At 43.9% G+C, this 27,406-nt stretch overlaps 1 non-coding gene across 1 annotated transcript; it reads left to right on the top strand.

Annotated features, from left to right (window-relative positions):
• The first annotated feature begins 21,484 nt into the window (after positions 1-21,484).
• Positions 21,485-21,566, top strand: TRNAL-UAG (transfer RNA leucine (anticodon UAG)). Its single transcript has one exon. It is a non-coding gene; the product is annotated as a tRNA-Leu (tRNA).
• Positions 21,567-27,406: the final 5,840 nt, after the last annotated feature.

Below are 27,406 nucleotides of genomic sequence, written 5' to 3' on the forward strand. Positions count from 1 at the left end.
GGATACAAGTGTTAGTGATTGGTGAAAATTGGGTGAAACACTGCAATATATGGTAATGATGGATTGGTTCAGCGCTATACAACCTTTAGAAATTAAATCCAAACCTGTTGATGATGAGTGTTATTGCCTAAGGGATATGTAAAGCTATTAATTTCCCCGAGTCTTGTCAATAGTGAAAAAGTGGTGGGAAAATGCTCGATGTTTAGCAATGACGAATGACTTGAGCTCAGAAGTGATTAATCTTTGGAGGGCCAAGTGACACGTGACCGAGGGCCATACACAAGACAGCCTGCGGGAGGTAAGTAACATGATGTTCGCACGCACCGTAGGGGTTATGTCCTGCGTTGTTTGGCCATGATTTTTATAGTGATGATAGATGACAGGTCCAGTGTTTTTGGCCATGATTTTTAAGGTGATTATATGATATGACCTGTGTTTTTAGCCATGATTTTTAAAGTGATTATAGATGCCATACCCAGTGTTTTTAGCCATGATATTTAAAGTGATTATAGATGCCATGTCCAGTGTTTTTAGCCATGATTTTTAAAGTGATTGTAGATGATATGTCCTGTGTTGTTTGGCCATGATATTTTCAATGATTATATATGATATGTCCAGTGTTTTTGGTCATGATTTTTAAATCGATTATAGATGATATGTCTAGTGTTGTTTAGCTATGATTTTCAGTGATTATAGATGACATGTCCAGTGTTGTTCGGTGTCTCATCCAGATTACATGTCGATCGCCATGTTGGTTTGGTTGAACCGCGTTTGGCCGTCACGTTTCATCTAAATATAAGTCACGAAATCAAGCGACTGAAGAAAACGACACAAGGTCCATGCGAGGCAAGTCCTGTGCAACGTAATTGGCCTCTACACGACATCACACAACACGACCTTTAGTCTGGTCGGGTTACAGTGTTAAGTTACCCATGTTAAAGGCTGGCTAACTTTCTCTAAATCCTATACGTGATACTGTAGGAATATTCCTCGTGTTGGCTCGTCATCTCAAAGTCCTCCTTTAGAGAATATTCCTTACACTGTCCCGTCATCTTAGGAATGTGTCCTCTCTCTCTCTCTCTCTCTCTCTCTCTCTCTCTCTCTCTCTCTCTCTCTCTCTCTCTCTCTCTCTCTCTCTCTCTCTCTCTCTCTCTCGCTGACATCCTTTTACGACCGGGAACGCCTCGCGGTGTGTATATACGTCTCTCCGGCAACACGACGTAGCGCGATAGCATCCCAGGTCCGCAACGGGAACAATGGAAGGTCTCGAAGAAAATCTATCGCTCCTCTTATCTAAGACGGGCTGGGGAAAATACCCACGAGGAAAGCCCGGTGGTAAGGTGAACACGTCCTCTTAAATTGGAACGCGGCCGCAGTATCGAGGGGACTTTGAGCAAGAACGAGGGGACTTGAGAGGGAACGTAGATACGTGAACTGTGGCCATTACAAGCCCCACTCACCCCACCCTAGCTAGTGTGTCATAGCAGGAGGGTCAGTGTGAAGTGTTCCCTCACTCTACCTCTCCTCCTGTCCTACATAATCTTTCAGCTCTTTATTATGCGTAATGTTCTTTAACCGTTGTGTTTCCCTCTCCTGGGTCATGCTGTTGTCCATTTCGTTCCCATACACCGGTTGTAATTCCCCACAACACGGTAGGATTCCTTCTGTTCTGTTCCCTTGTATCCAAAAACCGTGCTGATGTGATCCTCCTCCTCCTCGTCTCCTCAACAGCCGTGGGACCCACACGAGGTGTGATCCTGACCCGGGAATAGTCTATAAAAAAAAAAACTGGTCGTTAACCTGAGCTTTCCTGATGAAATCAGCGGCCACTGCTCGTTAGCGATCAGTGACATGAACGCCAGGAAAGTTAATCTCCAAGAACGGGTCTTCCCGACTCAACACAGATACTCTGATTGGACAGATACTTTATACGTCACTTCAGTCCCCTTCTTCGCGTTCCCTTTCAGGATCTGATCTTGATGAAAAGGTCTGATCGTGACTGGAGTTTTGGACATAAGAGAAGAAGAAAAAAAAAATCTCATAATTTTTTGTCTATATTTGTATGAGGGCTGCTGAGACCATGACGAGGTAACTAGGGTAAATACTGATGAGTTGTGATTTACATCAATGGTGAGGTATTTACTTCCAGATTTACAGTGTCTAAATAACAGATCAATTTTTCCACGGTAAATTCAACAATTGCCCTCGACTGATTTAATGACATTTCAAGGAATTTCCCCAACCTCGTGTTTAATGACTGGTTCCTAAAGAGTGGCAGATCTTTGATGTCAGGCTGTTCTAATTAAATCCAAATAGTGAATTCGACCGTGTATTGAAAATCGCGCTGTCAAAGTACATCAAGTCCAACAACATCTAGATGTCCAGGATGATGCTCAAAGGCAGGAATGCATTCTTGTGTAGTCGCTGTCCAGGAAAATATTCAAAGACCGGATTACATTCTTGTGTCGTCAGGAAACCAGTCAAACCAAATTGTCGCTGTAGTTTTGTTTCCTAAAAGAACATTGTAAGTCAGAAGTCCTGAAATATTGCTGTTTATTTTGAAATATATTCCTAATTTGGATTAATTGGTTTTCAGGGTATATCAGACGTCTAGTGTTTAGGGAGATTTATAGATAAACACTATCTAGGATCAGATAGCTCTCTTGATGAATGGTTTAGTGAGGCAATATCATTCAAAAAGCCAATACAAAACCTACTTCTGCACTTTACTGCCCAGTTTGCGGAGTGACACATTGACTCATAACCCTCCAAAATTCTTGAGTGCACCTTCTCCCAATAATGAAATCTTTTGACTGAAATATATGTTAGATGTCCTCTTTTTGGTTTGAACTTCTAGAAATACGATTGATTCACGATTGATTTATCTTGGGAACCACACTCACTGTGCCAGTTTCTTATGACTTGATGACGAGAGAGTGGAAATACCAGGGATTGGTTTCAGGCAAACATTTCCTCATCCATCGGTTCGAAACCTGTGATCTCGAACCATACGATTTCCAGCATTAGCTACAAGTGGAACATAGTGGCGGCTGACATTTCAGACTCGATAATATCTCCTTTAAAACTCTCTCTCTGTGAAGTCCCCCCCCCCCGAGCCAGGGGTTCTGTCAAACTTCCGAGGGGGTGATAAAATTAGTACTCCAGTCGTTAACCCGAGGTGGCTCTCCTCCTGTAGGCGGCTCCGAAGGGGAAAGGAGTTCTTTTGAACATTTCCTCCCCTCCTCCCGTCAGCGAAGTTGAAACTTTTTTTCACAGACACTTTACTTAAATTGGTTTCCTCCCTTGTGACACTTGCACTTGCGTGTAAGTAGACTTTTGATTACTCTTGCGGTAAGAAAATGGGTTAAGCATTTAAACCTTCGTGGGTGTGCTTGATGAGAACTCCATAGAGCGATGTTGTCACGTGTCAAATCCTCTTTCCTCTTGTGCATTTAGAATTCGTTTCTGGCACTACAGTTAACTGTCTAAATAACCCTCACCTAATTTAGATCGATAGTGTAATTATTGGCTATGGTCTGTGTCGACTCAACATTTGCATTTGCGTTCAGATCACGGTGTGTTGTCACTAGTGCTATATCTGAAGTATTGTGTATACGACCACGCACGGGCATTTCAGCACTGAAGACAAGAGAATATACGAATGACAGGACGCACAGCCGGTAAGGAGAGTCTCTGTAGCTTAAGATGGTGCATCTGAGTGGTGCCAGGTATATGGCCGCGGACGTACGTGTGTAACCTGATGCCTTCAGTGTGTTACCAGAACTCTTTAACACGGATGCGTGTGCCGCGAGCGCTCCTACTTGGACTTCGAAGCTGTTCTTCGCACACACTACCTGTGCTCAGTGAGGATAACGAAGCTGACTTGTTCGTATATTACTTGTGCTCCGGCAGGTAATATGGAGCAGGTTCCCCGTATATCACAAGTGCTCTAGGGCGGCCGCTTAAAGTAAGTCTTTCTTACGAGGTCTGGAGCGAAAGCAGCGGCGTCATCATTTCTCTCTGCACGCCAATTATACTCCAGCGAATAGCCTGTATGAGGCTGACAGGTGGTGTTAGAGAAGGTATAGATAAAGATGCTAATTGGTATATGCACATAGACGCTGCCATCAATCACGTTTTGGTTGGTAATTGAGGTGCAGGACTCTGGGTACATCAACGCCTCGTATATGTCTTTTATTTACACTCTAAGCTCATCGGCTCACGGCGGCAACACGAACGGTCATTACGAAGGTGTGACCCTCGAACACGATGCTTGACTGTAATGGCTTGGCCCTTGACCCAACCCTGAAGGGTTTGCCCGATGTTCTCGCGGGGTTAACTGCCGGTGTGTGTGTGTGTGTGTGTGTGTGTGTGTGTGTGTGTGGTTGGCGACCATGAATTGACTTTTCATGGGAGATTTATATTATGTGGGTTACTTATGCTTCCACTTTTCCACCGTGACGCCTCCGTGTGTGTGTGTGTGTGTGTGTGTGTGTGTGTGGAACGGTTTATTGCCATCGTATCTCTCCTGCAGGTTCCGCTGGCATCGGGGCTTTTTCATTTCATTCATACTTATATCTCTCGATCCAGGAACATAGAGAGGACATCATGAATCCATGTTGACTGAAACGTTTCATGTCTTCTTGAATTATGGGTTGAAGTGATGGTAACTCAAAGATATAAGGTAACTCAAGTCCACTTTCGTAGTAGAGAACAGTATAGAACCCCCTTTCCTCCCCGTACGGTACAAGTAGGTTGTTACAAGGGTGAAATGTTGAAGACGCCAAGTCCCAGAGGCGTAAAGACAAAAGAGTATTAACAACTTTGTAATGATGGACCAGTATTGCCAACTGTAAAGGATTTCTCTGAAGGTAATATTCGCCTGGACGTATTACAACTTCCTGTGTTCCCTGGATCTGGTAATTAGTGGAGGTTTTTTCCCGTGTCGTAGTTCCTGTGATGCCATCAGAATGTGATTTGCTGAACGGACGCTTCGGAAGGCGAGGAACAGATGACGAGGAGGGGGGAAGAAAGATCAGGACGGGGGACAGGAGGAGGAGGGAAGAAGACAACGTGGGGAAAAAACTAGAAGAGGGCGAGGGAAGGAGGTTAGGATGGAAGGGGTAGAGGGAAGAGATGAGGAAGGAAGGAGGTGAGTAAGAAGGAGGGAAAGAAGGTTGAGGGCGAGAGAGGGAGTTGGAGGTGAGGTATGATAAGTATACAGGTAATAAGAGGGGTTGACAGACAGATAGAGACAGAGGGACCTGTTTACCTACCTACCTACCTACGAGTACGAACGATGAGATTCTGCTATTAGACAGGACTAGCACGTATCGCTTACCGCAAGAAGACTTGGAGTTAAGGATAAGAAGTCGTGTGAGATACGTGTTGCTGAGTGTTATGTGAGAGATGGAGAGTGTACGTGTGTGTGGATAGAATGCCAGTAGTCCATGGGTATTTGAGGAAGGAAAAACGGAAGATTGTTGTGAGACAGGGAGGGGAACTTGATAGCCATTTTAGTGCAGGTTGATTGCTCCGCCTCCAATAACCTTGCCGATACCCAGGCCATAGAAAGAGAAAGAGAGGAGTGCGGAGGGAGGAGGATAAGTAAAGAAAGAGGACATGACATTTCAGTTCCCCTTTTGTTGTGAGTGACAAAGTCAGCTTCCAGCCACAGATGTAATGCGTGGCAGTGCTCTGCTGTGGCCTTACGACCTATACGGACATGGAGCTGTGTCAGTTCTCAGTTCCAGCCTTAACCACTCTCAAAGAAGGAGACGCGGACGAACAAAATTCTCAGCTACCAAAGATGACATAAACTTCTCATCTACGCTGCCTTAAAACGCCAGCAGCAAATGAAAACCTTTGATGCAAACTAGATCAACTTCAGAATAGAAAAAAAAGGTATAATTCGCCAGCCTATGTCAGTAAGTATCAGATAGATTGTGCCTCACTCGGCAAAGACTGGTGAAATCTATGTGCTACAAAGAGAAGACCTCGATAGACGTAATCAGAGAATGTCTGAGAGACATTCAACGTAAAAGTGGGAAAAAATCTTTCCAAGTTTCATTTACCATTTCACTAGCCAAGTTTCATTTACCAAGTTTCATTATGCATATCAGTGGCAGCTGTTGATACAGCAAGAGAGTAGCGGGAGAGGGTAAGAGTCAGGAAAACTAGTTTGGGGAAAGTTGGACTATATGCCGGGTTAAAAGTCGACAACCTCCGAGGTAATATTACGATATTAATGAAGCCGCAAGTTTTGGACGGGGGCGGCGGAGGAAGTCTTAAGAAAATGTGTACATACGTAGATTATTATTACTGAATGAAAAGAAAACTGGTGGTGGGGGGACTAGTGAGGTTTTTTTTTTTTACGGCGAAAAATTGAGGAGGTGAAGATAAGTGTGCATGTACACGAAATGCGAGTAGGTGTAATATATTGAGTGTCATTTTTTTTTTTTTTTTTGCACGCTCAGATATTTCGCACCTATCCGCTCTTCGCTACCTGATGGGTTACTGCAAGTCACTTTTATTTTTTCGCAGTGGTCATAAATTTCGCTTGACACCGGGACCGTCACACACCTTCGGTGTGAGTGGGTTAGCAGACAGCAGCCGTCCAGGGTAGTACTACAGTCCTGACCTAAGAACCATCGTACATCCTCCGTGTCAGGATTGCTGATCGTCCTCTGTCATTAAAACAAGGCTACCTGAATCGCAGTAACTGTATTCACAATCATTTTTGCTCATCTTTTTCTCACAGTGAATCACACTGATACAGGGTGGTATGGCTAGTATGTGGAGTCAGGGTATGGAGGCAGGTGGTTGGAGAATTTACAGCTTAGCTTCAAACCGTTTCTTATCTTTCTTATATTTTTCGCCCCACAAGGAAGGATAGAGAGAGGTATAGGAAAAGTCTTTCAACGTCACTTGAGCTCCTTTCGTTCCTCCTAGGGTTTTGGCCTCGAGTATAAGCCTCTCCCGTGAGTGGAGCCATCTATATAAAGAAATTATTGTTACAGTGATACATACGCTAGTGTCTCTTACACATTACTGAACGTAATTACTGATAGCTGGGTATTATTAGCTGCTGAATCGCAAACGATCAGCAGAGGGATGACGCACGAGCTCCCGGAGCTAATAAGAGAGGAGTGGACAAAAATAATTAGGGTTTTTAACCAGCGGGAAAATTGACGCTGATTTACCTTAGATCACTGGAGCAAGGAAAAATGGCGAACTGATCTGCATAATAGGGACAGATGAAGACGGCTGTAATATGATTATAGGGGTGGATGGGAAAGTAGGGAGTGATAGATGTGTTAAGGGTGGGGTCGGTAAAGATGGATGTGATAGATGAGTGGATAACTGAGGTTTGATAACCGAACAAGAGGGTTCAACAGGAGTACCGTAAAAAAAGTAAATCCCAAAAGGCTTGACAGTGATGTATCGGGACCTGCGATCGAGTTTATTAACGAAACGACAGGAATTGAGCATCAGTGAATTTGAATGTGAAGAGGAGGAAAGGTAAGTTATCAGTATTTTTGTCTTTTATGTTTGTTAAGACGGCATGGGCAGTTGAATACGTATACTTTAGCCTATGTCAGGTACCTAATTCATCGACCAGCCCTTAAATAGACAAATGAGAGATCTTTTATAGCATATTTGTGTAGGATCCAGTCCACCATTGTGGTGTTCAAAGACGTAAATTGGAACGTTCGAAACCTCAGGGTACTCGATCACATCTCGTTGAGAGATATTAAGGTATTGGCGAGAGATATCTCATAACACTTGATTCATTGTTCTCATACAGGGTCTATCCGTATCCTGCACTTTTCAGATATCGGGAAACCTGTCGATGAGAAGCCATCTTGGAGGAGGAGGGCAATATTATGGGAATCCGACATTCTGTCATGGAATAGTGTGTAACTATAGGGCTCTTGTTTCGCTGTTCTTTACGAACGGTGCACCGTCGCGCGCGCTCAAGCGGTTAATTCTCGACAGCGGCTTTGGATAGACGACCCACGCCATGTCAAGCTTCTCATCAAGTTTTTTGCATAAAGCTGGACAGCTTCGCTAGATCTCCATTATAATTACGCGCTGGTTAATCACATAGCTTGTCTGGAGCAACTCTCTTTCTCTCTGTACGCTTTTCCAGAACGTGTAGACTAGGAAGCCACTTGACACTCTTGCAGCAAAAAGTTGAGAGGTTTTTTTTTTTGGTTGCCGAGAACATCTCGTGTTGGCTCAAACTCTTGAAAACCACAAGTTTCACAATTGCACAGTGACGTTGACGTTAACAAGGCGTCCGGCAGTTCCCACAAAAGGATAATGCCCGGGAGGAGGTAAAGCTTTGACGAGTTCCACCGCTAAAGCTAAAGTCTTTGCCGACTGTTCCTCGTTCACTTCTCTCTCCGAGGCTTATCCGTAGACATTTTGTAATTGGAGGTAGCGTTCGTGCAGACGTGGTCATCACACATGCCCTAACTTGTCATTACCAGACATAAACTTGGAGAACGCTCTTTTGATTTTACAAAAGGGCAGGAACTAAATCAGCCCAGTGGTTATGCTCGACTTTGCACTAAGAACTTCCGTCCCCCACCAGGTACAAACTGTTTCTTAAGAACTGCCTGCGTGTCCGTGGGTGAGATTGGTAAACGAAAAAAAAAATGCTTTAGTTAAACTTTTATTGTATATTTATTTATTAGACATAATCGCCGTTTCCCGCGTCAGCGAGGTAACACCAGGAAACAGACGAAGAACGGCCCATCCACTCATACACATATATATATACATAAACTTTTATATCATCATAAATAAGATTACTGCAGACCTGTCGTCGTTCGTGAAGTTTACACTACTCCAGAGCACAAAACATTGGGAATCACAGACATGTGCATAAAAGAGGAAGAAATATTACGATCCCGAGTTCTACACTTCCTTGACGTGAGAGTATGCCAGACTGTCTTTGACCCGTCTTGACGGAGGATTTAGTGTCTTCATAAATGTACAGAACATCCATAAAATTGGCGTAACATCCAGACGAGATTAAGTAACAGGGATGGTCTGTTTATAAGATCGAAAGCAAGGTTTTATCTTTTGGATTTTATATCTGTTGGTGTTCCATAACGTTCTTGTAGCAACTATATGTTCACTGGTACTCCATTAACGGTACATGAAGGTGTTGTGTTAAATAGAGGATCCTCCTTTTTCTTCTTATTTTTTAACCTATATTATGAACGCCCGCTCCATTATATGTATCATATCAAACATGTTATATATATATATATATATATATATATGTATTACGAACGCCCGCTCCCTCAGTACATAGGTCATTTGACTTTTATGATTGCTTGGATGAGCTTATTGTAAGCGCTGGAAAATGATTACGTCTTTATAATTGTGTTGATCGTAAGAGTGACCCGTTATATTGGCGTAAAAACTTTATAATCTCTTCACACGAAACAGTGCTGTCAAGTATGCAAAACAAGCAGAAGAGTTTCGCTTTAGGTAACTCCTTACGTGTACTTCTTTACAAGTTACGATGTTGTCAGTACAGTAGGACTGTTCATGTGTTGGGTTTAATCATCATTGGCTGAGTAGATAGAGAATTGGATCTCGTTTGTTATAGAACATAAGTTCTGTTTCGACAGTGAAGAACGGTTGCTCAGATTTTCTCAAGACGTAGGCTGGTGCTTCTTATAACCTTGTTGAAGGCTATAGATGAGGACAATATAGAATATAGAGATATGTCTACGGACGCCAACCGCTAAAAACAAGAAGATGCGAAAGCGTCGAAGAAATTGGGAGCCGAGGAGGGAAGTTGCTTGTTAAGTCTACCACCTGTTGTCTTGATAGTTAACTTGGTCTCATATTGAGTTTCAGTGTGCGCCCTGATTGGGCCTTGGTGGAGGTGCTTAGTGATGCATCCAGAGAAGATGGTAGTGGCGTCTGGAAAGAGGATGCAAACTCCTTGATAACATGAATTATGTGGGAACCACCACAAAAAATAAATGCTGGTATAACCGGACTCTGCCTCCTCGAGGTTATACCACGAGTGAAATGTATAACCTTTGGCGAGGCTGCATCGTCAGAGAAAGTCTCACTCCAAAGGAGTCTACATTTCCCTGCCGCTGGAGGTGGCGCAGCAGTGGGTTGGAGGAGCCTTCTGTAAAGTCTTGGCTAACGCCAGATCTCTTTCGTAGAATTTGGTCGTGAGATGATCCTAAATAGGTGGAAAAATTAGACAAATAACACTGTCACTCACAAGCAAAATCGTATCTTTCCAAAACACTGTGTGCTCTCGGCACCAGAATGTGAGTGTGGAATTGTACAGTTCTGAGAATAAAAGGACAAACCTGTTCTTTGAAAGCAGAGGCATTCGGTAGCTCACTAAAAGTCTCTTGCACTGACCGTCAGAGAAATGTAAATTAAGGGATCAAAGACAGAATTACGCAGGCAATTCGGATCCAATACTCTGGAGAATACCAGGGAGGAAACTGCATTAGGATCCCAAGAAATCGAAAAGGCATTGACGCAGAGCGCGTTAGAGGGGAGGAAGGCTTAGGCTGAAAGCGGTTGGAAAAAGTGTATGATATTCGAGGTCATTTCAGCTTCCAGTCTCCTCCGAAGGTGTTCGAGAGAAGTGCAGAAGAACAACAGCAAGACGTGTTATTCAAGGTGTAAACATTGGCGACCTCAAGATCCCAGCCACTGTGGCAGTGGTAAAAGTTACCTTTATTCAAAGTCCACTAAAAAAATCGAGTAAATGAAAAATGTTTTTATTAGATGTATCCAGAATATATTTGGCGTGTGTGCGTATGTTGGTCCGATTGAAATGAAGACAGAAAATTACGTTCAGCTGTATAACAGTTATAACAATTAGCGACTCGAGAATTCAATTCTAAAATCTGAATCACGTCAAAGCGTAATATAACAAAATGCCCGTCCAGTGACATGTCCAAATACTCCTTTATGTAATCCATTATGCAAACCTGCCCAGAAGAGGACAACTTCTGGCATGTTGAGTACGTGGATGGCAGGAGTTAGTGCTCAGTGAGACCAGTAGTAAGGGAAATATATATAGTGAAAGTGTATATGGTCTTAGAATTATCCCTAACACCTGAAGAAGTTGTTAAAGATTCTTCCAGTGGGAATTATAACTTGCATTAATGATGGTGGTAGTTGACAGGCCTTAATGGACCCATTCAGCCGGTTCCTCGTCGACCATAAGGGCTTTTCCCTCGTGGAAAATGATAAAAGGTATAATCATATATCAAACGAGACATCGGCCATGTTCCTGTGGTCAGCCAAGGCTATATGATAACTCCTTCAATGTTTGGGTACTTTGGCTGGAAGACTTAGCGACCACTTGCCTCGTTGCTCTAACATCCATTGCCTCCAAGTTAACTGGAAGCCGCGTTTGTTAGTATGATATGAAATGAGTGAATAACTTTATGTTAATTACTGCACTGCTGACGGGCTAATTTGAAGTTGGTGGAAGAATTATGAATCTAATTATCATGTGGTTTATGATATATCAAACTAGGTTCAGGATTTTTAACCCTGATGTTCCTAAACTTTCATATCGCTGCTTTTTGTATGGCATTTTCTACATGAATAAACTACAGTGACAGGTTTAACAACAGCCAGGTTTTTAGAATGCGAATAAGTTTTATGTCAGTCCTGAGTACTACGCAGAGAAGCCTGGCTGCTCCGCCTTCACATAACGAAATGAGATTTAATTTAGGTGAATGTTCGTGTGACGCAGCCGAGAGTAAGTCAGATTATGATGGTTCTGTTGGAGTCCTCAGAACAGCATTGTACTGGAGAGAGGCTGCCAAGAGCAGTGCATTATACCACTTACTCGTCCCCGTAGGTTAATTTGATCTGATTAAATGCTACGATTTTACATATCACTATTTCTTACTCAGAGTTCAACTGTGCAAGGCTGTGGCATGTTCGCCCCTCGAGCACAATCTTTAAGAAAGATGGAACGACCTGTGGGTATGATGGTGTGACCTTTAATTCCACCCTCAAGACCCATTCAGCAATGCGATATTACCTTATATTCCTCCGGCTCGGGTTCGATCCCCGGGGCTCGAGCAAACGGCGCGCGCAACCCCACCCAAACGGTTACGTAGAAACGCAGGGAACTCTTCGGAAGCTCGGGTGAGGCACCGCGGCTCTGAAGGGCTTCACCAACGGACATGGACCTGCAGGAGGTTTTGCAGAGGTGACCATATCTGGGGACATGAATTTTACTGACAGGCTTGATTGACTGAGCCTACCTTGACGAAGGATGATACTTTTCTCAAGTGAACCTTCATCATGCGATGATACCACTGGATCAACAGGAAGGAATGGTCACGTATGAATATACCTTCCCCATCATCCAGGACTGTAAATGTGTATGATAGAAAGATAGCAGATAATGATTCCACGTCGGTGTAATATGCAAAGCTTGTATTTTCCGTTACGGTAAATCCTTTTGTGAATTGAAAGCTTTTATTTTCACTGCCCGTGCCATTTTGTGGAGAATATTTTTTCAACAAAATATCATATGTTGGAGGATAACGCATTTAGTTCGGTAATTATCAATAGTAGAAAAAAATCTAGAATCACATAAGGTAGATATTATTTCAACAGAGGTTCAGAGACCATCTCGCAAGATTTGGTATCATATTGAGAGATTGAACACAAAGGGAATCGAAACATTTGTTCACAAGTGTTTCATGCAACCTATAGACATCCTCACCTCGTGTAATGTAACTTCCAAGTCCGAGATCCCTCAAGAAACTAGACAAAAGAATCTTTGCCAGAAAGCAAGGTTTTCAGTCGCCTCATCAGCTCATGACTGCATACACGGTCTAATTGCACAGTCAGAAATATTTTTTACTTAACAAAACAAGATTTGAAAAACTTAGGAATGACAGTCAAGTATGTAAATTTTCTTCTTTTTATGATAAGAAAGAATCATAAGGACAATACCGCATGCAGAGAGGTACTCGATGAAGGAGACGCACCTTAAATACAAGCAGTTAAATGTCATAGAAATTAGATCGGAACTTATTGCGATATCCAGAACGATCCTTATATTAAGTCTGTGGGGACGCTGAGATATGAGATGGTGTTTATACTGCACGATTCAGTTATCCAGTAGCCATCGCTGGTGTTGTGTTGCGTATGAGGCTGACAGAAGCCTCCGTTGCAGACCAGGGTAACAGGACTCATGATAGCCAAGCCTTTGACTTAACCCCCTTTAAGGGTCATGTTGAAGGCCAGGCCATCTTCATACCTAAGGACCGTAAGGCCGTACTCACTGGACTAACTATAACTGTAGGATAATCCACGCGAGATGCTAAGTGGCTACTATTTTACCAAGCGTTACTGGAATGACTAATGCTTTGATGGATCTGCTGGGTTAAGGCGGGGAAGCTGTGACGACACATCCTCTGGACTCTCTGGATGGACTCACCATTACAGTTGTATCCTAATGAATACACACCGTCAAACTGAACTCATTCTCGCCAAGTGGCAGCTCGTTACAAATCGTAAACAACAGCTAATGCCCTGGCGTTTATCCCGCGCTGCCAGCCGCGCGACAATGGCCTTAAGCAGGAACAGATGCAGTCCACAGATTGCGAGCAACACATTTGGAGATGCATCCACCCACTATACGGAGACAGCGAATCATCAAGTCTTGAGTATTTTGTACTGGGGTCCTCCTCTTGCGTGAAAATCGATTTCGTATTTTGCACGTTCTAAAAACCCAAGTTGTTTTACCTTACAGGCAGCAAGGAAAAAAGATGTTTAGCTAAATGAATTTAGGTTATTTACTTGATTTCGATGAGTGAAGTAGGCAGTATAAGACCAAAATAGACAGTAAGAGTTGACTGTGGTCACTGTGGTCGGTGATGGCAACTCCAGGGGATATTAAAACATGCACATCAAGTCAAGACTTCACAAAAACGTTACACTCAGGTTATACATAATTAAAACACACATGAATATGGAACTATGACAGAGTATCTAATGGCCTGGCAACAAGTTTAAGATCTTGATGAAAAGAGACGACTTTGAAGAGACGCTTTGAGAACAGAACTACAAAATGACCACATCTTTCCGTTAAGGCAGGCAGGGACCCTAGTCTATCGTGAAGAACTTTGGTAAGGTTTCATTGAAAGTGAAAAGCACAGTCGAAGGGAAAGGATGAATACCAGCGGCGAGTTGCAGGAGAACATCCAATGAAATGGAGAGAAACAGGGAGAGAGGAGAAGCTGGCTGTAGGTGAAGCATCGTGGTAAACACATTCATCACCCAAGACGAATCCATGATTACTCTCTCCCAGACAGAAGGTCGTTGTTCGAATCGATGTTTCCGTAGACATGGAAAACATGTAAAAAGTCTGTTTAGGACGTATTCATATATTTGTAGGGCCTTTTTACTTCCATATATAACTTTGTTGTCACACACACACACACACACACACACACACACACACACACACACACACACGTGTTACACCGCCCAACACACAACAGCTGATCTCCAGTGTGTCTGCCTCCAGCACGGTTTGCCTCTCGAAAAACTTTAAAAGATATAATCTTAAGCTTGGACACACGTGAAGGGGATCTAGTTGCACCGGGTAACAGCTCCACCCCTTTGTATTTTTCCAATTTGCACCCCATGCATTCAAGATATATATATATATATATATATATATATATATATATATATATATATATATATATATATATATATATATATATATGCTGGTGTTAGTGGACTTCGTTCTCCTAAGGCTACACCGCGAGTGGAAAGTATCGTCGCCCGTTTACGAAAGGAAGTGCAGTCTCGTCACAGGAAACCTCATTTCAAAGAAAACCATCATTTCCCTGCTACTGGAAGTAGCACAACGTTGGAGCTGCGAGAGCTCTTGGAGGAAAAAAAAAACAGAAAGGGTCCGAGGTTAACACTGGGACTCTCTCTCTCTCTCTCTCTCTCTCTCTCTCTCTCTCTCTCTCTCTCTCTCTCTCTCTCTCTCTCTCTCTCTCTCTCTCTCTCTCTCTCTCTCTCTCTAATATATATATATATATATATATATATATATATATATATATATATATATATATATATATATATATATATATATATATCTGTCTATATCTATCTATCTACCTGTCTCTGGGGGTAAGAAGTAATTTCCTTGCATTCCGTCGTGGACACTTGATTAGTCTGCCTGGGACGCCCCAGAGTTTCGACCGACGTTGTCATGGGCACCATCTACCCCGAACAACAACCTCCAGGGTGCGACCTCCTCCAGCCGCCAAGGCTCCCACTCACGACCTACACGCCTGGTTATTGGACACATCCCTCCTGCCTCAACATTGCAGAGTGCGAGGCTTCCGTTGCCTCGCCGTTATTACCGACATTCCAGTGTTGGTCCTGGACCTCGTATTCTCTCATTCCCCCCAAGCGTCATTCCAGTGCAATAAGTGACCATGGTTCCAGTATTCCAAGGGTAGATGTGGTTCTTGTGGCACCTCGTGGTATTCCAATGCGGCCATGACCCGCGCATCCAAGCATGGATTCCGACCTTCCAGAGGGAGGTTGCGTCTTTTGTCACCTCACCTCTCCTGCAGACATTTGAGGATCGCTTTGACCTTGATTCCATCAGGGAACTACAAGGATCTCCAGCTCTCTCAGTCCTACGGGCATTGCCGGGTGTTGAGGGGGGGCCGGAGGGATGGTAAGAGTTGGGGAGGGAGGGGAAGAGCCGTGGCTCAGAACACGGTAAACATCCCCCACCCCAATCTCCCCCTCCTTCTTCCCTTGAGCGAGCCATCAGGCGGGAAGGAGCGACCATCACTGGAATATATACCCACTTGTCATGTAGCTGCTCCACCAACTTCACATTATGCGCCTAATGGAACGACATCCGCTGCTACTGCACGAAGATATCACGACAGTTTCTTGGAATCCTCCGCCGCAGACGACGCTAATGTTCCGACGGCCTGCCCAAAATAAAGCCACATCAGCGGAAAACAAAAAGCCATCTGGCGGGTGGGGGTCCCCTAACTCGCAACTCGTTCCAGCCTCGACTGTATATCACTCGCGGTTCGCACTGCAGGAAGGAGTAACACGTACAGTCTCCCCGTGTGCTGGTATAATCACCTACACCTTAGTGTTTATTTATCATTGGTTTACCCATAGTCCGCCTCCACGCGTTATACCTCTGTTAGGATAATGAGAGGCCGGTGCTCCTCAAGCGTTGGCGCACACAGAGCTCTCAGGAAGGGCTGTGTCAACAGGAGTAGGTATTTGCGCTGTTAATGGCGGTTCTTTAGAGGCTATGGCGACACAAGCTTACGACGGTGTCGACTGTCGTCCTCGGTAGGCTGTGGCTGAGGCTGTGCGATGAGACTTTTCCCAACACAGGCTGGCAATGGTGTTGCTGCAAGCCGTGCTGAGGAAGCTCTGGCAACACATTTTGACGATGGTAGTGTTGCCAGCCGTGAGCTCTGACAACACAGCCTTACTCAGAACGGTGTGGAGAGGAAAATGCGTTCTATAAAAACACGAGGTGAGAGGTAAACAACGAGCCATGATGAGATGTAAAATGATATCCTTTCGAAGAAGAAGAAGAAGAGTGAGAAGCCTCAACGATGATGAGGTCGAAAACGTATGAGGCTTCGAAGCAATAACCCAGATGAGGGACAAAATGATATCCACTCGAAGAAGAGGGAAGAGAAACCTCAATGATGATGAGTTCGAAACGTATGAGACTTCGAAACAATAACCCAGACTTAAGAGTTACAGAGATGAGGGGGTGACTGAAAGAACGAACGTGTGTATGAACCTTTGCAACAAAGACCTGGGTCTCGTCAGAGCCATAGTACGACGAGAGAGCGGTACAGCTGCTAGAGGGGCTCGAACTAATGAACCTTGTTAGTGGAGAGGGGGGAAGGCCGCCAAGTCGGCCAGCTGAGCGAGAGAATTAAATCAGGTTTATCAAAACAAACGTGAGTATTGCCAAGGAAATTTTTTTTTTCCTGCACCAGAGGGAAGGGTTGTACACCAGGCCTTCGTTACTACTGACGGTTTTCCTACAGGTATGAAGTGGGGGAAAGAGACTAATGAACAGTGTGAACGGATGTATAGAACCGTCACGTATAGTAAAAAAAAAAAAAAGAAATGGAAAGGCTTTGCGGATGATCTTCATTTTACATTTATTACACCAAAAACACACAACTACAGTCCCTGTTATCATGAAACTTTTAAGAAAGTTTCAGATGTCATTAACTAATATAATGGCAAGAGAAAGTGCTCAATTACTGGGCTGTTATAAGTCCTGAACGTAATCGCTTTGATAGAGATTAAGTGCGGTGTTTCAGCGTTAAGTGCCTGTTGGCCTCTAAATATGATAACTCGTTAGGAGAGCGACACGAAACGACTAGAAAAAATGCACAACTCACATTCATTCCAAGAGAAAATGACTGTGCAGCGTACCGAATGTGATTAGGTCGTGCACTTTCCTGGCATTATACACAGTCTGCAGAATGCTACTTTACGTAATCAGCAACCTTGATAAAGACAGTGGAGCTATTTTTTTTCTTTTTTCCTTCTTAGAGCGACGTAGGGAGAATGAGGTTACGTGAGTTTAAGCTTCTGCGTCAGCCGGATACACGTAGCTTCATTGGGCTTTCTTGAGTGACGCGTTGAAAGGTATAGCACATCGTATTTTTAAAGAGAGAGAGAGAGAGAGAGAGAGAGAGAGAGGAAATTATGAGTCAGGAACTCAAAATAATGCTGTACGATGCATAGCTCCCATCTATGGAGATGGCACAAAAGATGCAGAGTATTTTGAATCCACAGAACTGAATCCATATTGAGTTCTTGATTGCTGAAGAGAAGCGAAATTGTAAGTCTGCGCTGTACTTAGCGGCAGGGAAAGCATGATAACTCCCGTTGAGGTTGATGCATCCTCACCAAAGGTGACTCTTCGCTCACTGTGTGACCTTAAACTCTTCGCTCACTGTGTGACCTTAAACAAGGGGAGTTCAGACAGTACTAAACATATACATACGTACTGGCTCAGTATTCCATTACTATGTTCTTTCCATCTTATACTATAGTTTCTCTCATCGGCGCTTTCAGGAAAGAAAACAGGAAAATGACAATATCAGTTTAGGAAAGTCATTCCTGGGAATTCAAAATTATTATTGTGAAATATTCGAAAAGTTTCTGTTTGGAAATTTGGGTCATTTCCTCTGTTTATGCAAATGCGTCAAATAGGCGAACCGATTCACAATTTACATGTCAATATTGTGACAGCTGCTGACGTGCACAGGACTGCCTGGCTCTCCGTGCAGCGGCACCGACATTAGCAGCAGCAGCAGCGCCGCCTGCAGACACGACGCATCACATTGTCCCAGGAAAGTGTTACATGGGTGTAGGCACCAGACGAGCGAGGGATGGGCGGACGTGACACGTGAGATTTCTTTACCTCTGCCACCCTCACTGTGGTGCTACGCAACCAGTGTATATATATATATATATATATATATATATATATATATATATATATATATATATATATGAATCACGATAAGCTCCCAAGTGCACTTTCGTGTAATAATCACATCATCAGGGGAGATAACAAGAAAGAAATATAACAGTCTGTTTGTATACAACGGAGAGGCGTAGCTGGGATCAGATCTACTCCAGAGGTCGTGAATAATTAATGAACTTACACGTCAAGAGAAAATTCGTGATTTTGTCGACTGAAAATATATTGAGGAGCCACGATTTCCGTGCTTTCATCTTGTGCTGTCATCCACAGTGAACAAGGTGTCCCACACGAGAGTCTCATTAAGTAACCAACATGGGATCATCCTAACAAGACGGTGGTTAGTAAGTAATCAGAAATTCTCTTGACTTCCTGCCGGCACCAGACTTCTTATTATAACGTTTTGACAATTGAAAGTGTAAAATGATAAATAAGAATAGATAGAATCCAACACATCACACGTAACCACACGCTGCTTTATATATATATATATATATATATATATATATATATATATATATATATATATATATATATATATATATTATATATGTATAATCATTCTTTTTCTTGTATTAGCGAGATAACGTCAGGAATAGACGGGGACATTGTCTTTATTTTGTCACATCCATCCATTCCTTTATCTGTCATGTGTAGTGCACCGAAACTACAGCCTCCTGTCTACAACCAGGCCTGTCAGTGTAATCATCATAGACTTTATGTATGTCTCTTTGATTCATGTAAGAAAGAATTACATATTACATATTATTTCACATTCATATAACAAAATCCTCCATTTGAAATTGTGATTATGCCACTTTCCAGAAGAATTGTCTTAAAAGAGTAGATATCTTGGTAAATATCTGTTTTCCGTACAATCAGCGTTTTTCAAAGACGGGATTTCTTTCTTTAGGGAAAAAATGTTGTGCATATATTGAGCAGAGTCCTTGTAGTCATAATAATTTCAGGAAAATGATACAGTTTCCGATAGGAATTGAAATATATATATATATATATATATGAATGTCGATATTTTTCGTCTAAAAAATCGGGAGCTTTTCACAGACGGGTTATGCTGTACCTTCCTCAGCAGCTACCCATCCCATCCCTCTTGAGTACCTGGGTCGCGAGTTCGCTGGCGTCTTCATCTCCTCGCTCTACCTCCCGAAGAGCTCCGTCCGAACGAGGTGCTTCATCGCGCGCTTCCCTCTCATGATGATAACAAGGGCTCGGACGAGCACGGCCGTAGCTCAGCCTAGACCAAAGACGCGTGATTGCCAGGGAGAGGCGGGAGTCAGTGTTGCCTGCCTACACAGTCTACACATCGCACTAACCTTCGATGTTCGGAAATGAGTGCCATCATATCAACGGGAGAAGACGCCTATGTGTCCTTATTGCGCGTGTTTGTCCACACACACACACACACACACACACACACACACACACACACACACACAAACACGCGCGCGCGCAAACTTCATCTTATGACTGCATAGGAAGTTTGTGTGTATGTGTGTGTGTGTGTGTGTATGTGTGTGGACCTACCCACAGCCGCTCAACGGCCGGAGCCTTTACCACATCCCCTGTATTCCACTGAGGTCTATTGGCTTCCTCTCGTTGTATCTTTGACGTCAGTCATCACAAATATATAACCCCGACCCTTCCTGAATGGTTCCGTCTGTCGTAAGGAACTGCTCCTCGTCCCGGAGGGGAAAGCCAGAATCGTAATTCACTACACATACAGTGACTCACCAGTGAGAAGCATTATATGTGCGTCACTCCCACGAGAATTAGATGCGACGCACGTAAAAAGCGACGTAACAAGAATAAGGTTAAAGCTACGTTCGTGTATGTGTTTTTTTTTTAACTAGTGTGTACAGTTTCACTTGCTCTCCCGTTCCCAAATTTACCCAGAGCGTTTTAATATACCATCTATGAAGCCGCGTCATATTTTTTCAACCCCCCCGCAGGTTCGCCCGGCGGATCAGCCCTTGTTTACCCGCGATTTAATGGACTAACACCAAATTACCTCCATCACTCTCACCCACACAGACGTGATGGAGAGGCCGACTGCTCTCTCTGCCCATCATCATCCCATCCTATCCCCCCCTCCCACACACACACACACACACACACCACTCACAAGTCTGCCCCCCATGGCGTGAATAATAGATATCATCCACGATATGTAATAACACAACTCAGTCGTGTATAGGGACTCGTTCATGGTGTGACTTTGACCGCATTTTGACCTCTCTTGCCTGGTGGCAGGAAAGAACCAGACCCCAGAGAATGGCTTGTCACGTCATGGTGGAACAGCTAGCCCCCGTGAGAATAGGTGTCATGTCAGGGAAGAGCAACTAGCCCCCAGAGAAAGGTTTTCATGTCAGGGAAGAGCAGCTAACCCCCAGAGAAAGGTTTTCATGTCTGACAGGACCAGCTAACCCACTGAGAATAGGTGCCATGTCAGGCAAGTAGCAGACCCAAGAGAACAGGGTTAGCAACAGCTTTCAAACCACGTAACATAATGTTTTATTCGCAACGTTTCATGATATTCATCTCGAAAAATACGACAGACACTTGAAATTCGTCGTTATTGATATGTATCGTCTGGTATCATAGCTCCATGGCATGGGTCATGGCTCCGTGAGAGCAAGTTACTAAATAGCCAGACAGGTTTCCCTTCAGGTTTGACTGTCATCACGTGCCACGAGCAGGGTAGGCGGAGGCTCCCATACTGTGCGTATAACGTGGCTTGACTTACCACTACGTATTGTAAGCCTGTGTGTGTGTGTGTGTGTGTGTGTGTGTGTGTGTGTATTTCCCTGTGTTCCTGCCGACGCCCGATTAAAAATGTATATCTCCTCAGATTTGCCGTTCAAGCTGCACACACACACACACACAACGTCACTACACGGTAGCGTGGCCGAGCGGTCTAAGGCGCTGGATTTAGGCTCCAGTCTCTCAGGAGGCGTGGGTTCGAATCCCACCGCTGCCACAGATACTTTATAGTCGACTTTGTTTAAGCAACGGGGCACCACATGTGTAAAACTCCCTCCCCTCACAGTACATATAGTTAATTACTGATAGGTAATCACACACACACACGTATATAGGTATATATATATATATATATATTCCCTGCTTAAAGAGAGGGTGAGCTATTTTATTGGTGGAAGGAATCTCCTTAATATTGATAGTTGCCAAGTTGATAGAAAACCATTTTCCAGCATGCGATTAGATCATTTTCGCTCGTAATGGATGGAAATGATTCAATTTTCGTTCGCGATGAAAGAAAGTGATTTGACTCACCGATTGAGGATTAATATAGAGGAGCTTTGTGGGGATTATAACGTGAGCGAGGAGATCTTAATGTGTGTGTGTGTGTGTGTGTGTGTGTGTGTGTGTGTGAGGATTAATGCAGAATTAGGATATTATTCCACAAAAAAAATTAAACCTTTCAGTTTGCAAAACTGGCTTACATTTATACACCAGGTGCGCAACCACGAATGTGTGTATTTTGTGTCTGTGCATGACCATGTGGAAATGCATGATACATACATATTAACGCAGGTCTTACTGTTGCTCCCCCCTGACCTGCTCCTTAATCATTGCAAGTCCGGAAGGATCAAGGTTAAAAGGTCATTGATAAACACCTTGGTTGGCTGCTGGCTGAAATGCCTTGCCCAGAACACGAACCCGGACGAGCCCTTGCGTGATTCATAGTCATCAGCGTTAACCACTACGCCAGACAAAGTTTAGATAGGCTACGTAACTTGTGAGATATCATATCAGGTTGTTATCATCTCTCTGTCTATCCTGAAGCGTGGTTTATTCCACAGATAAGATCAGTGGCGTTTCACACAGTGCCTTATCTCTAGGAGGACGTGTCGTGGTTATGGCGGAGTCCGGCAGCCATGGACTACCTTTTGCATCACGGCAATGTAACGTAATCAATAGTTCCTTATCAACTGGTAAGGTCTTGCTTCATCGTCAGTATGTTCTCAGACGTCAGAGGCACAACTGATCCCAATCGACCCACAGGCGTCCGTCAACCGCTTGATACCAGTGTACAGGTTAAGATGACGCGAGAAGGTACACCCGCTCCCACCACGGTACAGAAAACGAGCTCAGAGGGTTACCATACACGACCAGAGTTTGTGGATAGAGTTATCATCCCCGAAGAAAGAAAGGGAATTAGCGGACAGAGGAAGCAGTATTTGTTACCATGAGAGTAAGAGCTGACTCGCAGAACAACAGAATGTTATAATAAGCGGTGAAACAACACCCTGGCATACTAGAGATACGGAGAAAACACGAAGGCCAGAGAGACAGAACCATAAATCATCAAGAGTGGTGGAAAAAAAAAAATTATATTCACAATGGGGTTTTGTCATCGTGGCCGAAGCGCTCGCTGATGGTGGGTGAGGAGAGGGAACGCTTACACCGGGAGTACAAGGGTTGCCGACAGGGACGGATGCTCACGGACAGACTAGAATACTCGCCTTCCTCAGTACCTGCCGGGTATTGAAACGAGAGAGAGAGAGAGAGAGAGAGAGAGAGAGAGAGAGAGAGAGAGAGAGAGAGAGAGAGAGAGCCTCTTTACCAGGAACAATGATGAGTGGCCAGAGGACAACTGCGGTTCTTCCGCGTATAACCCCCCTCCCTCCCCTGCCCGCCAGACATTTTCTGGATCCCTGTCTCGGTTGTTGGACTGTGTCGAGTGCCTCAAGTTTGGCCACACAGACTTTGCCGTCAAGTTAATACGGTCTGACATGCAAGGCAGGCATTGCTTATGCCTCGGAAACACTGACACCGAACCCCAGACACACACACACACACACACACACACACAGAGGATAGCAGAAGGGGTTTTCGGACGTCGCAAACATCTCTCTCTCTCTCTCTCTCTCTCTCTCTCTCTCTCTCTCTCTCTCTCTCTCTCTCTCTCTCTCTCTCTCTCTCTCTCTCTCTCTCTCTCGTATTTCCTGGAACAAGTTCTCCCACGGTCTTTCCGGAGTTTTCGGTCATCTTCTCTCAGAAGATATTCTGCGTAATTTTCACTCCTCGATGTGGCTGTCCTACCTCGTCCACGACCTACGGCGTATAGGAAGAAAATATCTTCCTTCGAGGACATGTAAGACGAGGCAAGAACAGGCAACAACACAACAAGGAGAGAGAGAGAGAGAGAGAGAGAGAGAGAGAGAGAGAGAGAGAGAGAGAGAGAGAGAGAGACCTACTACGTATCTACAATATACCTACAGCTTGTATATAGCATATCAACAGATCTACAGCATGTGTATAACATATCAACATATCTGCAGCATGTGTATAACATTTCAACATATCTACAGCATGTGTATAACATATGTGCAGCATGTGTATAGCATATCAACATATCTACAGCATGTGTATAACATATCTGCTCGACAGACTTTGCTTCATACGAATCATCATCTCACAAACCATCGCAATTAACAGGAGACCTCATCAATGTCTGTTCTTTCTTTAATTACTAACAATGAAAATGTTTCTGGCAGGTTAATAATGATTGCTCAGTTTTGGGTACTCTTTAAAGAGAAACTTTATCATTTAAGCCCCAACCCATTATCTGATCTACACCCTCAAAACAGCTGATGTGTGTTGGCAAATTCTTATGGTTATCCTGTTGTCTTGAATGAATTGAAACCTTTAGTGGCTCGCAATTCAACCTGTAATTTATCATCAAATTCTCCGTTTCTGTTGATAAGATTTCCTACATATGTCTTCATGAACGAACATATCACAAGCTGGTGAATCACTTCCCAGTCTGCCTAGAATCATTGTACCCTATACTGCACCCTTAAGAAACCCATCCGGTACCGTTGTACCCTACCCTCCACCGTCCACAGGCCGTGTGGTACATCCGTACCCTCTGCTTCACCGTCCTAGCCACACCATCTGCACCACACACTCACCCCAGCCGCACCATCCCTCACGTGTACTCTCCTCCTCTTACATTTTAAAAAGCCTTACTTCACCATCCATCTTTATTCTTCACTGTCACCTCCCGCCGCCTTGCGCGCACACACACACACAGGGAGGTCATATGAACACCGTTCACGCTACTCGCTTCTGACCTCATTCATTCCCTCGCGGTGAACTGCGGTCAAGTAATTCTTTTGCTGTTGATGTCAGTAAAAAAGAATATTCTTTCTACTTAGACTTGCCTCACGTACCTTTCCGTGGTTTTCCCCGACCGCTTCATGTATGCCGTGGTTCACTTTACTGACAAGCACGTCTCCCACCTTTGTACCACATCGCTCCAGTTCACTCTATCCCGTGCGTGCTTTACACCCTCCTGCATATTCGGAACTACTACACCATCGAACATGCCCAACTTTGCCCTCTCTCCACACAGTCTTCAGTGCGACCAAGACCTTATCCCCCACAGTTCCTTTCCCACACACTCACTAATCCAGACAACAGCTTCTGCAGTTTCTCACACGAATCTGCCACCAGCGCCTTGTGATCAGCAAAGACCATCTGACCTCCATCCCCCCCACAGACTTCAGACTTGCACCTCTCTCTCTCTCTCTCTCTCTCTCTCTCTCTCTCTCTCTCTCTCTCTCTCTCTCTCTCTCTCTCTCTCTCTCTCTCTCTCTCTCTCTCTCTCTCTCTCCTGAACCCACGCCTTCACTTCCCTCACCAAATAATCCATGATAGATTGAACCACCTCGGTAACATTACACAACTCTGCCGCAGGCACACTTTTACCTCATTTATGTCTTATTCCCTGGATAAAAACTTTTCGCTGCTGCCAACAGCTTTCCTCTCACACCATATATTCGTAACACCTGTCATATACTTTCTCTAGATACAGAAACGCCACAGACAAATCTTTCTGTTTCTATAAGTATTTTTCTCACACGTACTTCAGAGCAAACACCAGATCCACATATTTCCTACTGCTCCTCAAACCGCATTGTTCCTCCGCGTTGATCATGATCATGACTAGGACATACATTTCTCCGTGCCATGTGAGCCACTGTAAGAGAATAGAAGCCATTCGTCACAGAGTCGTCATACGGATTCCGTGTAGCAGACTCCCTCTGCTTCTAGGGTCTGTCTCCGAGTATACGCCCATGTTTAGTCTTGTGAGTCGCCAGTTTCCATGTAAAAGTTTTTCCTTTCCGACACATGCAATGGACCAGCCTTTCCTAACGAAGGATAACCGTCTTTATCCTCCCAACCATCGTATATTTCTTTGACTCCTATATTCAGTCTTTGAGTCTCTCCTTAACTCTCGCATCCTCAACCATCTTCAAACTCACAGTCTTCTCTCTGATCATGTAGATTTTTTTTTTTTTCTTTGCGTGACGAGATCCAATAATGACATCCTTTTCGTCTGTTGCTAATACCTGGTCATCCTCTCACAGAGACTTGGAGAAATCCCGTATAGTATCCCTCAATATCCCCAGAACGCTTTTAAAAATACGGGGTGTTTCATCAGCGTCTGATCTCTAAACTCCTCTCTCTCTTTTTTTTTTAACTTTCCTCCCTCGTTCTGTTCTCTAATTAATGACGAGTAACCACTAGGGTTCGTGGAGACTTTGTAAGCTCGTATGTAGGCGATATGCCAAGGGCGGATGAGGTAAGCGAGGCTTGGGGAAGGGACTGTGGTTGTAGGGTCTATGGATGAAAGGTTGTGGAAGTTGTGATTATCTTTAGTGAGGATTTCTTCTTCTGAGGGTCTGAGGTTAAGATGTTGTTGGGCTGGTGAGGAGAGTCATGGGAGAGGTGCTGTAGACGAAGCAGGTTTTAAACCAACAGCATATGAGCGAAGAGTTGTCTTGTTGTGGGTGAATAGATATAGGGTTTTAGGGTAGAGTCTTTGACTGAAGGGTTGTGAAGGAACGACGCTAGTGGAGGACTTACATGCTGAATAGTCAAAGATACGGTTATACACAAGCCACTCCCTCCCACCTAACAAGGGAGACTAGTCAGACGTAATAACACATCAGTCAGAGATATTCCCCGGGTATCTCTTAAAATTGCCATTGATATCCTCACTCCAGAAAACGAAGAGTGGGAAGTGCGTGGAGGGAGAGACGGATGGTCATTCCGTGGAAGCAAACATACCCTTTTGAAACGCCATCTCCTCCTGATGGGAGCTTCTCAGCAACTCTTGGTGAGTCTGATTGCTTATCGACAACAACTTGAGAAATGATTGCTGTGGTTTGACGGGCTAAGGAGTCGTACTCGTCCGAGCCTGACATGATTAGATTAACGAGATCCTCCCAACTGCATCTTGTCTGCTCAGAAAATGAGAGAAGAATATATTGCTTTACTCTTTGTTTCATGTTTACAGCCTTTATGATCGATGATCAGCACAGTGAGGGTTTTTTTTTTTTTTTTTACGCTTTTATACTTGATAAAGTAAGTTCAGTGAGATCACTTACGATATCATTATCTTGCGATTGAGGATCAATCTGAATTGAGAAGGAACCTTTGACCGAAATTGGCCGAAACTCTTGGCATTTATCCTGATGAATCAAAAAGTTACGAAGATCAAAAGTTACGAAAACGCGTAAGGCCTTGTGCGGCCTCACTTGTGAAAACTACGGTGGTGTGTTGTACTCTCAAGCAGTTCTGACTTGAGTCTTTGCTTTCATGCTTTCCATGATCCACCCAGTGCATTTCTAGTTTTTCCATATTCCTTTTCATCAATGGATTTGCACCTCACAGTATAGATAGATATAGTCTTTATAGATAGATGATCAAGTAATATCCCGGAGAATATCTGTGTGTTGTAGCCCCAGTGAAGAGCAGGTCTGAAGGAAATTAGCGATTGGAAAT

This window comes from Panulirus ornatus, chromosome 38 (genome assembly GCF_036320965.1).
Source record: "Panulirus ornatus isolate Po-2019 chromosome 38, ASM3632096v1, whole genome shotgun sequence".
In the NCBI taxonomy this organism is placed as follows: Eukaryota; Metazoa; Arthropoda; class Malacostraca; order Decapoda; family Palinuridae; genus Panulirus; species Panulirus ornatus.